Source organism: Sminthopsis crassicaudata, chromosome 1 (genome assembly GCF_048593235.1).
Source record: "Sminthopsis crassicaudata isolate SCR6 chromosome 1, ASM4859323v1, whole genome shotgun sequence".
NCBI classification, from domain to species: Eukaryota; Metazoa; Chordata; class Mammalia; order Dasyuromorphia; family Dasyuridae; genus Sminthopsis; species Sminthopsis crassicaudata.
Window position 1 is genome coordinate 581,713,233 of NC_133617.1, and position 12,487 is coordinate 581,725,719.

Here is a 12,487-nt window from a genome sequence, read left to right on the forward strand (position 1 = left end):
TCAGTTGAGTAATCACCACCAAATAGCCAGGTGTTAAAGTCCAAATGTCTTTATTGTCTCCTTGTGCCTGGTCCTCAGCTAGCTTTCTTGTGGCCTTCAGAAGGACTTGGTTTCAGTGGAGAAAATGCAGGAGGACAGGCCAGGCACCATAAGGCTGATGAAGATGGAAATGAATCTCTCTTTCCTTGGCTCTGAGAGCCTGCCACCAGGAGCCTGACCAAAGATGGAATGAATGTAGTCCAGTCCTTGCTGGCTGTTATATCTTCCATTATCATAGGTGTGAATCTTGTGGAACTATATTAAGTACTAAGTACATGTACTGAACTAGAAAACTATTAAGAACTGTGCTAAACTAGATAACCATTGTCTCTATCAATTCCATTGACTTAACACCTTGTAAGATTCAACTTCCTTAGTTCAAATTCAGCTTCAGATATTTACCAGCTGTATGACCCTGGGCAAGTCAGTTTATCCTATTTGCCTCAGTTTTCTTCTGTGTAAAGTGATCTGGAGAAGGAAATGATAAATCACTGCATTATCTTTGTCAAGAAAAAGCCAAATAGAGTCACCAAGAATTAGTCGCAACTAAGCAACAACAAAGCAAGCTTGGCCCTTGTATTCTAGCTTTGAAAGGAACACAGGGTTATTCAACCTGAGTACTGCTTAAATTTAATGCATTAAATTGTGTCTAACTTTAACTGTGAGAAAATGGTTGGCTGTAATAGGAAACTAGTAATCAGCTTATATATCTACAATGCTTTAAAGTTTATGAAGTACTTTTCTTGCAAGCATTCTGTGAGTTAGGCAAAGGTTTATCTTCTTTTACAAGTAAAAAAATAATGAGTTCAATTTGAGTCAATTTGAGAAGTTCTAATATGTTGTATTTCAGTGAGAATGAAAAGGTGTCCAGGCTCACATAGTTAAAAAGGAAGCATGGGGGACAGATTTTGAGGCGGTCCACAAGATCAGATAGCTAAAGATGACCAGAACTTTAGAGGTCAGATAATGTGGTTCCCTCTTTAGGCAAAGAAACTGAGGCCCAGAAATTAAAAGGATATATTCTGAACCAAGATTCACACAAAGATCTTTTCCTTATAGGCTATAGCTTCATTCATGAACACTTTTTATAGAATTTAAGAGTTGAAAGGAAATGCAATATCCATTTAGTCCAATCCAAACAGGAAAGGAATTCCCATGAAAACATCATTGTCAAGTAATTGTCTAGGTTTTGTCTGAGGAGAAGGAGACAACCCTTTCTTGAGATGGTCTATTCTGTCTTGGGAAAAATCTAATTATTAGGAAGATTTTCCAGATATCAAGCCTAAAATTTACATCTTTTTAACTTCTAGTCAGTGCTTCTGATTTTGTCCTTTGTTCTTGTCCCTTCTTCACATGGCAGCTACCATGTCCCTACTGAACCTTCTCTGAACTCCAAATCCTAAATTCCTTCAACTGATCTTTATATTTCATGAGTTCAAGGTTCTTCACCATCCTGGTTTATCTACTTTAAACATTCATTAGTTTATCATTGTCTTTCATTAATTGCAGTGACCAGAACTGACCACAATGTTCCAGATGAGCTGGACAGAGTCCAGAAGGACCAATGCCTCCCTACTCATGGAAGCCATGTCCCTATTATATAGTCCAAGGTCATATTACCTTTTTTGGCTGCCATATCACACTGCTGACTCATGTTGAGTTTGCAGTACAATAAATTCTCTGGATCTTTTCCAGAAAATTGCTATCCAACCATGCCTCTGCCATCTTGTGCCATCTTGTACTTATGAAGTTATTATTTTTGTTCCCAAGTACAAGATTTTATATTTGTCCCCAATTGAATTTCATCTTATTAGATCCAGATCAATACTCTAGTCTCTCAAGGTCTTTTTGTATCTTGACTCTGTCATTCAATATGTTAGCTATTCCTTCTAGCTCTGTCAATTGCATTTGATAAGCATGCAATGTATGCCTTTATCAAAGTTAATGTCAAAAAATGTTAAATATTAGAAGACTGGGATATTCTATTGACCACATTGACATTGAACTATTAACAATTATTTTTTAAGTTTGACTGTTTAACCAGTTCCTTCTACATAATTATCTTATAGTCCAATCTTCTTATCATTAAGTTGTGATCCTATTCAGGCTTTTTTTTTTTTTTTTTTTTGGCAAAAATCCTGGAGTCATTTATTCTTTCCTTCTCCAACTCACTTTAAGATGAGGAATCTGAGGCAAACTGGGTTAAATGACTTGCTCAGAGTCAGATAGCTACTAAGTATCTGAGGCTAGAATTGAACTCAGGAAGAGGAATCTTCCTAGCCTAGCCACCTTATATATCATCCATCCTCCTTACATAGTCCAAATACATTGCTTTATTTTTTATTTATTTCATACAAACACTTTATCAAAAACTCTGCAACTAAGTAAACTTTTATAATTCAGGAAGTCAAAATGAGTGATAGTGATGACAAAGAGAATTTTGTATCAACTGAAGAAACCTTTCTAAAACTATATTGACAAAGCTACACAAAGAGACAGAGTAGTTTGATCTTCTGGGAGTTATATGCCATTCCTGCAAGACCAAAAAAAATTGCTGCTGCAGCATCCCAACATAGTTAATTTTCAAATGAAAGGACCTTAGTCACTTAGGTAATTTGATTCAGCCCATCTGACTGAGTGAATTAAGTACAGAAATTGAAGTCAGGACCTTAGAGCTTTTAGTCTTGGCTCTGACACCCCCTAACAATATGGCACAAGCCAAGTTATATTTCTAATGAATATTTGAGCCTGAAAATCTGTAACATTTCCAACATTGTGTCATCAAAGGAGTCATCAAGTTAATCTATCACCAAATGATTTTAACTAGAATGTCTAAGATAACTTTAGCCCTGATTTTGGAAGTAACAAGTAGAGAGGTGATGAACTTGAATTCTCCTGGCTTTGTTTCTGACTCTGGACTTTGCCACCATGACTCAGTTTGCCTTCTTTCCCTGGAACTTCTTTTAGAATCTGAGTGAATCATTTCTCCTCCTGGTGAGCTTCTTTCAGGACTTTACTGGGGGGATAGAATCAATCTAGCTTTGCTTCATTACCTTGGTTGAGTTTTTGATTCTTCACTCATCACCACTAATGCCTCCTCATGGGTACTTTATTCTCCACACATTTAGCTCCCTTTTATGTGTTGTCTTCTTCCATTAGTTCTTGAAGGCAGGGACTGTCTATTTTTGCATGTATTTGTAACTCCAGTGCACTGTTCCTGGCACATAGTAATTTATGATGCCATTGGGAAGACACACAAAAACATACCTTACGGTATATCATTCAGTACCAAATTGTATGCCTGTGATGTTTTCCATCACTTTAACAGTTTAGGAACACAGAGTTAACTTTTCCAAGCTTCATCATTTTCTCCAAGGCACTAAGCCTACAAAGGAACTGCTTCCCTTATGATTCCACATTAATGAAACTGTCAGGTTTTTTGTACTTTTAGAAAGTGGTTTATCCAATGTCTTCTTAAAGGAATCATGCTTCTTGTTAAGAACATGTATTTTTAGACATAGGTGGGAAGAAGCCTGTGAAAAAATAAGCACACAAAAGCCCTCTTGATGGAGCTAGGAATGAGTGGAATCATGTTAGAAAGCAATTTGGAATTATGTAAAGAAAGTGATTAAAATGTCCATAGACATTTTGATCTGGAAATCCCACTGCTAGAAATTTATCCTAAGAGAAAAGATAGAAAGTCCCCATATGTATCAAAATATTTATAACAACATTTTTTGTAATAGCAAATAACTATTATATTGGTACTTTCTCTTGGTGGACGCAGAAGCACTCCTTGGCCCCTTTCTTCTTTGCTGGGAGGATTCATGCTGGCCCTACCTCAGATCTTTATTGGAAAAATATTTCCATTTTCTAGCAGTAATGTTTGTTTGTTTTCTATTAGGACTATTATTAAACATTATATTCCCTGTTTATTGAAGTCACTTTGATGAATTCATAAATTTATCACAGAGCCAGAAATGTCCCTAATAGTGCTTGTGCTTAAGAATTCTTTTATTTAAAGAAAAATTGTGTATTTATTCAGTAGGGTTCAACACTTCAAATATCCTAATGTCCATTACCTTAAAGACTCTCTAACTCAGTAGAACACTGGATCTTAAGAGATTTGGGATGTTCTAATGTAACTAACCCCCTCCCCCCCAACACTCTATGCTCATTTTCACTTCAATGCCTTTTGTCATACTAGTCCCCTAGCCAGAAATTCCAATCCTGATCTTGCCATATTCAAATTCCAGGCATTTTTCAAGACCTCAAAAATCAATACAGAAAATATCATTAAAATAATCATTTAATGATCCCCTACTATGTATCAGGTACTATGCTAGATAATTGGCACAGAAAGCCAAATTGGATCAGTCCATACTTTTAAGGAACAAGCATTCTGTTGGGGAAAGCAACATGTACTTATACAAATACTATATTCAAAATGCATACATGATAATTTTGGTGGGAGAAGCTATTAGCAACTAGGAGGAGGGAATCAGTAAAGGCTTTAGGAAGAAGATGGCTACTGGAATTGAGCCTTGTTAGAAAGCATCACCCATATCTCCAGAGTTCTAATCCATAATGATCTTTTCTTTAAATGCCTTGAATACTTAAATTTTATACATGTGAGGAAGTCATTCATATTTCCATTTACAAATTGTTCAGTTTAAATCCACAGAGATATATAGCTTCCCTAGATTGGTGTTTTCTTTTCTGTGTTCAAAAGTTCTATACAATTTTCTTATACTATTTCCTGAATTAAGGCATTTAGGTTATTTGATTTATCATACTTTCCCAGGAGATCCATGCTCCTCCAATAATCTCTGTGTATCCTGTTTTCAAGGTCAGTTTCTTTGACTTGTTTAGAATATGTTTTTTTTTTTTTATTAAATATTTTTGCCTTTTGCTTCTCATTTGTCAAATTTTCTTCCCTTCAATATTTTGTTTCAACATTTATTTTCTCTCAGTTCCTGCTTTTTTGAAGATAGTCTCTATCATATAATTAACTTTTTCTGTTCTGTTGTTCATATTTATTAATTCTATATTAAGAATTCTGACTTCTTTGTTGAGTTTTCATTTCTCATCCTAAATTATTTCCTGATTTATTATTTCACAAATTATATTTTCTACTCCCTTTTTGCTCCCTTCTCCCTTCTTCCCTGTGTGTCTTTCTGTCTCTCCTCTCCAACATTGATTCTGAGAGTTTTCTTTTTAATCATTTATTCTAATTCCGGTGCGTAATATTTTTCTTTTGATATTTGAGAATGAGGAGTGTTAAAGAGAATATTTATTCTGCCATTTTCCTGGTTACATAATATTGCCAGTGTTCTTCCTATTAATTTCTCTTTTAAAAACTCATATTGCTTTTTTAATATTTGTTTTAAAAATCCCTTTCATTTCTAAAGATATTTCTCCCTATTCTATCTAGAGAATCATCCCTTAAGAAGATAGAAAGACCAAAAAAATTACAGTTCAGTAAAAACTAATACATTAATTAAATCTTACATGCAGTGTTCTATACCCATAGGTTCTTCTCTCTTCAAAAAAGGGAGGGATGTTCATATTACTTCTTTGGAATCAAACTTGATTTTTAAAATTTAGATACAATTTGTTGTGCTTTCTATTTACATTGTTGCAATAATCATGATAGTGTTTTTCAAAGTCTGCTTACTTTCAGATAATTCTTTCCATGCTTTCCTTTATTCTTTAACTTTTCCCAATCTTATGGTTCAGTAATATTCTATCACATTCATGTGCCATTATTTGTTTAACCATTCATTATCCAGCCATTGGATATCTATATTATCACCTGTTCTTCAGTATTATAAAATTCCTTGTGAGAAATATTTGGATGTTTATGGGACTTCTACATTTTTTGCCCTTTGGCTATATTGCTAGTGGACTGCTAGCAGATCAAAGGGTATGGACATTTTAATCACTTTCTTAACATAATTCTAAATAGCTTTTTGGAAGAAGTTCATTTCAGCTCATTCCAAGCTCCACCAACAGCACATTAAGTATGCCTCTTTTTCCAAAGGCTTCTTTTGACCTATGTCTTAAAATATATGTCCTTAATAAAAAGCATGGTTCCTTTAAGAAGACACTAGTAGAAACTGTATTCTAAAAGTGCAAGAAATTTGATAATTTGGATGATGTGGAATCATCAGGGACACTGCTCAGTGCCTTGGAGGAAATGAAGCTTGGAGGAGCTAGCTTTGTATTGCTAAACCTTTAACAAGGATGGAAAACTTCACAGTTATACAATTTGGTACTGAATGATATGCTGTAAGTTGTGTGACATCAAAAATTTCTTAAGGAAATGAATAAAAGTACTGGTCTGAGAATGAGGAAACTGGGTTCCAGGTTTTTTGTGCCACCGATTAGCTCTGTGACTTTGAGTAATTTCCTCATTACTAGATATTATTAAATAGAGATTGGATGGTTTATTGGGAATGTTATAGAGCATTCCTAAGTAGGTATAAACTTCTAATGTTCATTAGATGCCCTTTGAAGTTTCTTTTAATCACAGGATTTATGGATAAGCAAAAAAGTATCTACTGATTTTAATTTCTACCAGTCAACTAGTTCTTTCCCTGCTGTCTATTCACATATAAATCTCAAATCTTTAAAAACAAAACAAAATCCTCATTAGATCTTAAATCCTCCCCAACTTCTGGCTATCTCCTCCCCTTCTTAGATAAACTATTTGAAAAAAATTTTTTTTACTCTTCTTTCCACTTCTTCTCTAACTCTTCTAAACCCTTTGCAATCTTCTTTTTAAATTTCATCATTTAAATGAAACTGCTCTTTCCAAAGTTACTCTTTATGGTCAAATATAATAACCTCTTCTCAATCCCCATCCTTCTTGAACTCTAGGAAATATTTGACACTGTTGACCTCCATCTGATTATTTTCATGTCTTTAAATTATCATTCAAATGACTCTGCTCTCTTGCATACCTCCTATCTGTATGACTATGACTTCTTGGCCTCCTTTGCTGAATTCTTCATCCATGTTATATGCATAAATGAGGGTATCCTCAGATTGTAGGTCCTGAGTCTTTTCTTTTGTCTTTACATTATTTCATTGGTAATTTCATTAGCTTCCCTAGTTTCAATTATCTCTATGCAATTGACCTCCTGATTTATATATCCAGCCTTAGTTTCTCTCCTGATCTATAGTTCTATATCATGTTTCCTATTATATATTTAAAATTGGACAACCTGTAAATATCTCAACCTCAACATATCCAAAACAGTACTCTTTTTTTTTTTTTTTTTTTTAACTCTAAAATTTGCCCTGCTTCTGAACTTCCTTCTTTTGGTTGATGGTACAACTATTTTTCTTTCATGCAAGTTGACAACCTTGACTCTTTGACTTCTGTATATCCAGTCAGCAAATTTTGCTTATTTTTGCAAATCTCTTATATTTGTCCTTTTATTTTCATTCCCACAGCCACTACTCTAATTAAGGATCTTATCAACTCACATATATATATATATATATATATATATATATATATATATATATATGTGAGTTGATAAGATCCTTAATTATATATATATATATATATAATACCAGTTATCTTTATTTACAGATGGAGAAACTAAGTTAGATGAAGTTAATTGATTAGCTCAGGGCCACAATCTACTTAAATGTCTGAGGCAGAATTTGGACTCAGGTTTTCTTGACTCTAAGTCCAGAAGTTTTCTATTGAAGAAGCTAGTTGTCTGTTCCTCATATTATGGTCCATCTCCCACCCATTGCTATCCTTCTTGACATCTAGGACACACTTGAAACTATTGACCATCATCTGGTTATTCTCTCATTTTGGGGTTATCATAACACTGCTCTCTTGTACTCCTTCTATCTGTGTGACCATGACTACTCAGTCTCCTTTGTTGAATCTTCATTTATGTCATATCCACTAAATGTGGGTGGCCTTTACATTGATCAGCCATCATGCCGGAATGCTCTGTTTTCTCCCCTATATCTGGTTTTCTTCAAGACTCACTTCAAATGACAGCTTCTGTGGAAGACCTTTACTTGTGCCTTAAATTGATAAAGTACTATCAATCTTCCTTTAAGGTAACCTTGTGACTACTTCACATAAATCTTATATGTTCCTATATGTACATGCTATATTTCCATATATATATATATATATATATAAAATCTCCTTAAGGGAATTTTAAAAAATTGTTTTTGCATCCTTTTATCTTAATACTGCTCTTAGTGTATAGTGAGCATTTAATAAATACATGTTGATCAATAGCTTGCTTACTATGTGCTTAGTCTCATGCCTAATGTTAGGGATACAAATACAAAAGCAAGGAAGTTGCATCCTAATGAGTGAGACATACACATAAATACATGTATATTTGTATGTGAATATTTACCAACATATTTATGTTATATATATGTATATACTATATATACATACATACACATATGTGTAAGGTTATTAAGAGGAGTTTGGTGAAGGAAATCACAGAGATTGATCACCAACCAATTAATATCCTTTCCAAACCAATGGTCTTATTGATGTTACCATTGTGCCCAGAGCAAAAGGCAGAAGATGGGGACAGCATGTGCTCAGAGACATGGAAGAAGGCAAGATGATCCTATATATAGGATTGGTTAGTATATGAAGCATGATTTGGGGGCCAAATAGATATAATTGGCTTACTAAGTGCCCAGTCATCTAATCTTCAATCAAGATGGCTCATCCCCGGGGTGGATTAAGTGGCTACCTTCTACACTTATTTTGTAGTCCTAAAACTGACATTATGCATAAGTGTGTTCTGACTTTAGAAGTGTGACTTAGAAGTCCAGGAAGGCCTCCTGTATTTAAAAAATAATGCATTTCTTTTATATTCCAGCTCAAGGATGACAAAAATTCTGCAGGGTTTTTTTCCTTTGGTTTAAGCCAAGCAGTTTAGTTTCCTCCATTAAAATGCAAATATCTCTGAGGAAAGTATCTCATTAAGCCTTATCAATCCTTTATGCCCTAGATCCTTTCCTAACAGCAGGTTTTCTCAGCAAAGTGGGTTGAGAAAGTGGGAGGACACTCATTTGTTCATTTGTTGTTTGTTCTCCATTCTTGAAGAGGACTGTGACATTAGGAAGGTAACAGTATAACTTGCAAGTGATTTGGATTTAAGTGAGAGAGGGCTGAAATTTAGAGGGAAGAATGGAAAATAGACCAGGGGGAAAGAAGAAAACTTAGAAGATTAAATTCTCCAGCTTTTCAACTTTGCCTAGAGACAATCTTGTGTGCCCCTCACAGCAGCTGGACACAAAGCTAGTTTTCAGTACATATTTACTTGTTTAGGTTTTTCAGACTACAGATAATCTGTATTTTCCTTCCTATCCTCCAATATACCAGTAACACTTGGCTAGAGGCATAGAGAGATTTGCAAAAGAGAAGGATTGAAGGACTACCCCTGTTATCTCAGTATTCCCATTCTCTCTAATCCCCCCATTCATTCTACCTGCTTTCAATTATTTAGAGATTTGTAAAACTGAGAATGCAAAATATCCTAGCTGGCTGACTTGGTCTTCTGCCCCTTAGTTCTATCTCCTTGCTTCCACTAGATGAAAGCTGGTTTGTGTCAGTGAATTTGTAGGAATGCAAAGCAACAGATTTAATTGGGCTCCAGGTGGAGGCAATGAGGACAACTTAACTAGTTTAAAATCCATTTGCTTCCTTTGAAGGAAGAAATTTAGGGAGGTAGGTAGGGGGGTATTATTCATCTCAAATTTTGTCACTTGCTATTTGTCAATCACTTTTTTAGTATGTCAGCTAATTCTCAAGATGAACGAGAGCTATTTCTAGGCAACTGGAGAGATATTAGTCACTAGTTTTCAAAATCTTATTCAGTCTTCACATTCACAGGATATACATGAGAGCCTGGTAGCCCTTTGGAATGAGAATGAAGATTTCACAGAACTATTTTTATGGTCTATCAGGGTTCCTAACTAGACTGAAAGCTCTTTTAGAAAGGGGAATATCTCTTCTTTCCATTCCTCATGGCTAGCTACTAAAGCAGTATCCTGGAGGGCTGTTATTGTTATTGTTATTAACTTGATGGATTTTTTGTTCAAGTGTGAATGTGTCTGACCTTTCAACCATACTTTGCTAAGAAGTATGTATCTGGAAGCATTTCTTCTCATTTTTATTTCTTTGAACTCTGCTTCATATACCACTTTCTACATGAGGTTTTTCATGATTCATTATGCTGCTAGAACCTTCCATGGAAATGTTTAATAATTAGTTCTCTTGAAACAATGAAAAGTGAAATGAGCAGAACCAAGAGGTTGTATACAATAATTACAATATTGTTTTAAGGATGACTTTAGACAAATAAGTCATTTTCATTATTGCAATGATTCTCAATATAACAACAAAGGATCAATGAAGGAAGACACTATCTGTATCCAGAGAAAGAACTCTTAAATAGAAGTGTGTATAGAACATTTTTACATTTTTTTGTGTATAGAACATTTTTACATTTTTTGTGTATAGAACATTTAATAATTGTACATTATTTTGTATAATGGTAGCTATCTCTAGGGTGCAGGGGAGGGAAGAAAGAAAAAAAAGAAAATTACCTGATAACTTTATTATATATTTAAAAGGAATAACAAGCTTGCATAAGAGATTTATAGTAAATCACATAAAGTGGAACAAAATACAACTATAGTGTAGGGAAAGAAGAGAGGAGGATAAGCATTGTTTGAACCTTAACTGGTTGGATTTGGCTCAAAGAGGAAATAACATATTCCCTAAATTATTCCCTAAATTAAAAATTAGTAGAAAAATAAGTAGCTCTAAATATGGGGGATTCATGTTAAAGTCTAATCTGTTAACACTTGTAAATACTTTCCTAAGTGTAGACAATCAAAGAAACAAAAACAAAACAATAAATCAATCCTGATTTGTAGTCTTTTCAAATTTCTGAGATGTAAATGTTCAAATAAAAATTTATTAATTGACTGTGAGCTGGTTTAAGCAGCTCCTGCTCTTCCCTACTTTTTACTTTGTATGTATTTTGGATGAGCATATATCTTTACTTATCATTTTGCCTGATAGAATATGAAGTCCTTAAGGTCAGGGGCTATTTCCATTTTGTTTTGTAGCACTGAGCACAATTCCTGGTACATAGTAGATATTTAATAACTGTGTGTTGCTTAGTTGATCAAGCCAACAAGTATTCAGTAATTAGATTTAACATACTGGACATACAGCCCTGTGAATGTTTGGCAGTCTTACTATTGATTGCTGGTGAAAGTGAAAGCCAGAAATGAGCAAAGCTTTTCAGTCAGTGCATCTTCAATTGTTGACTCTTTTCTCAGAGCCACCACTTTTGGGTTCTGTATTCCAGATTCCGACTCTTAAAATAGTTCAAATCTACAAGTTTAAACAAAAATACATTTCTTTCAATGGACAATACAGGAAATAATCCATTTGGCAAACTTGGACAGAATACTGAAAGTGCTTTTTGATTTTTTGCTCAGAGGAATTGGTGGTTCTTAATCATAGCATTAGGGCAATTAAATGGCAAGGCAATGCCAAATAGGGTCATGAAGTCAGACACAAGTGAAATGACTGAACAGGATTAATTATTATTTTTATGGAATGCATTTTTGCCCTGAGCCTGGAAAAGAAATCAATAGTGTCAAAAAACATCAAAAAACATTCAGTAGCTCTATGATTCAGTGGTTTATTTTTTCCCAACACTGGCCTGAGGTTATATAGTATAGTGCCTGGAAACACCCATCCCCATCCTATCCCACACTCCCATAAATATATTTTCTCATTCAGATAAGCGATTCCTGGTTTAAGGTACTGTGGATCTTTATTCCTTCAAAACCCATTGCTCATTATTATTATTATTTCAATCAATTATCTAAAGGACACAATTCATTAAAAAAAAAAACAACAACCCAAGATTTAAGAAAGAAGGTAAAAAAAAATAGCATAGAACTAACTAGTTGTTTTCAGTTTATCTTATATGGCTACTTCTTGAAAGTTATATGCTGCTCTTTCTTTACTGTTAATGTTGCTCCATTGAATTAGAGTCTCTTTCTGTTAAGCTCCTCCAAATTTCTCTTATAAAAGGAAGAGTGAACTCCGTCATCATTCTTTCCATTTAAACCCAAAGGCTCTAGCTCTTTTATAAAAGCAAAATCCTCACACAGCTAATCATTTGACAAAGAAAAATCTTCCTTGATTTTATCTATTCTTGTTACTCCCTCCAATAAAGAGAGTCTGTTCTCAGAACTTTGATTTTGGTTGGAATTGCTGCTAAAAAAGAAAAAAAATCCTCCCAAGAGCCAAGGCTCTTGAATGCAAAATAGCTAACTAACACAGTTTTAAGTTTATTTTTAATTCCACTTTCTACTCATTAAGGATAATGTTTCTGCTAGGCATGGACCC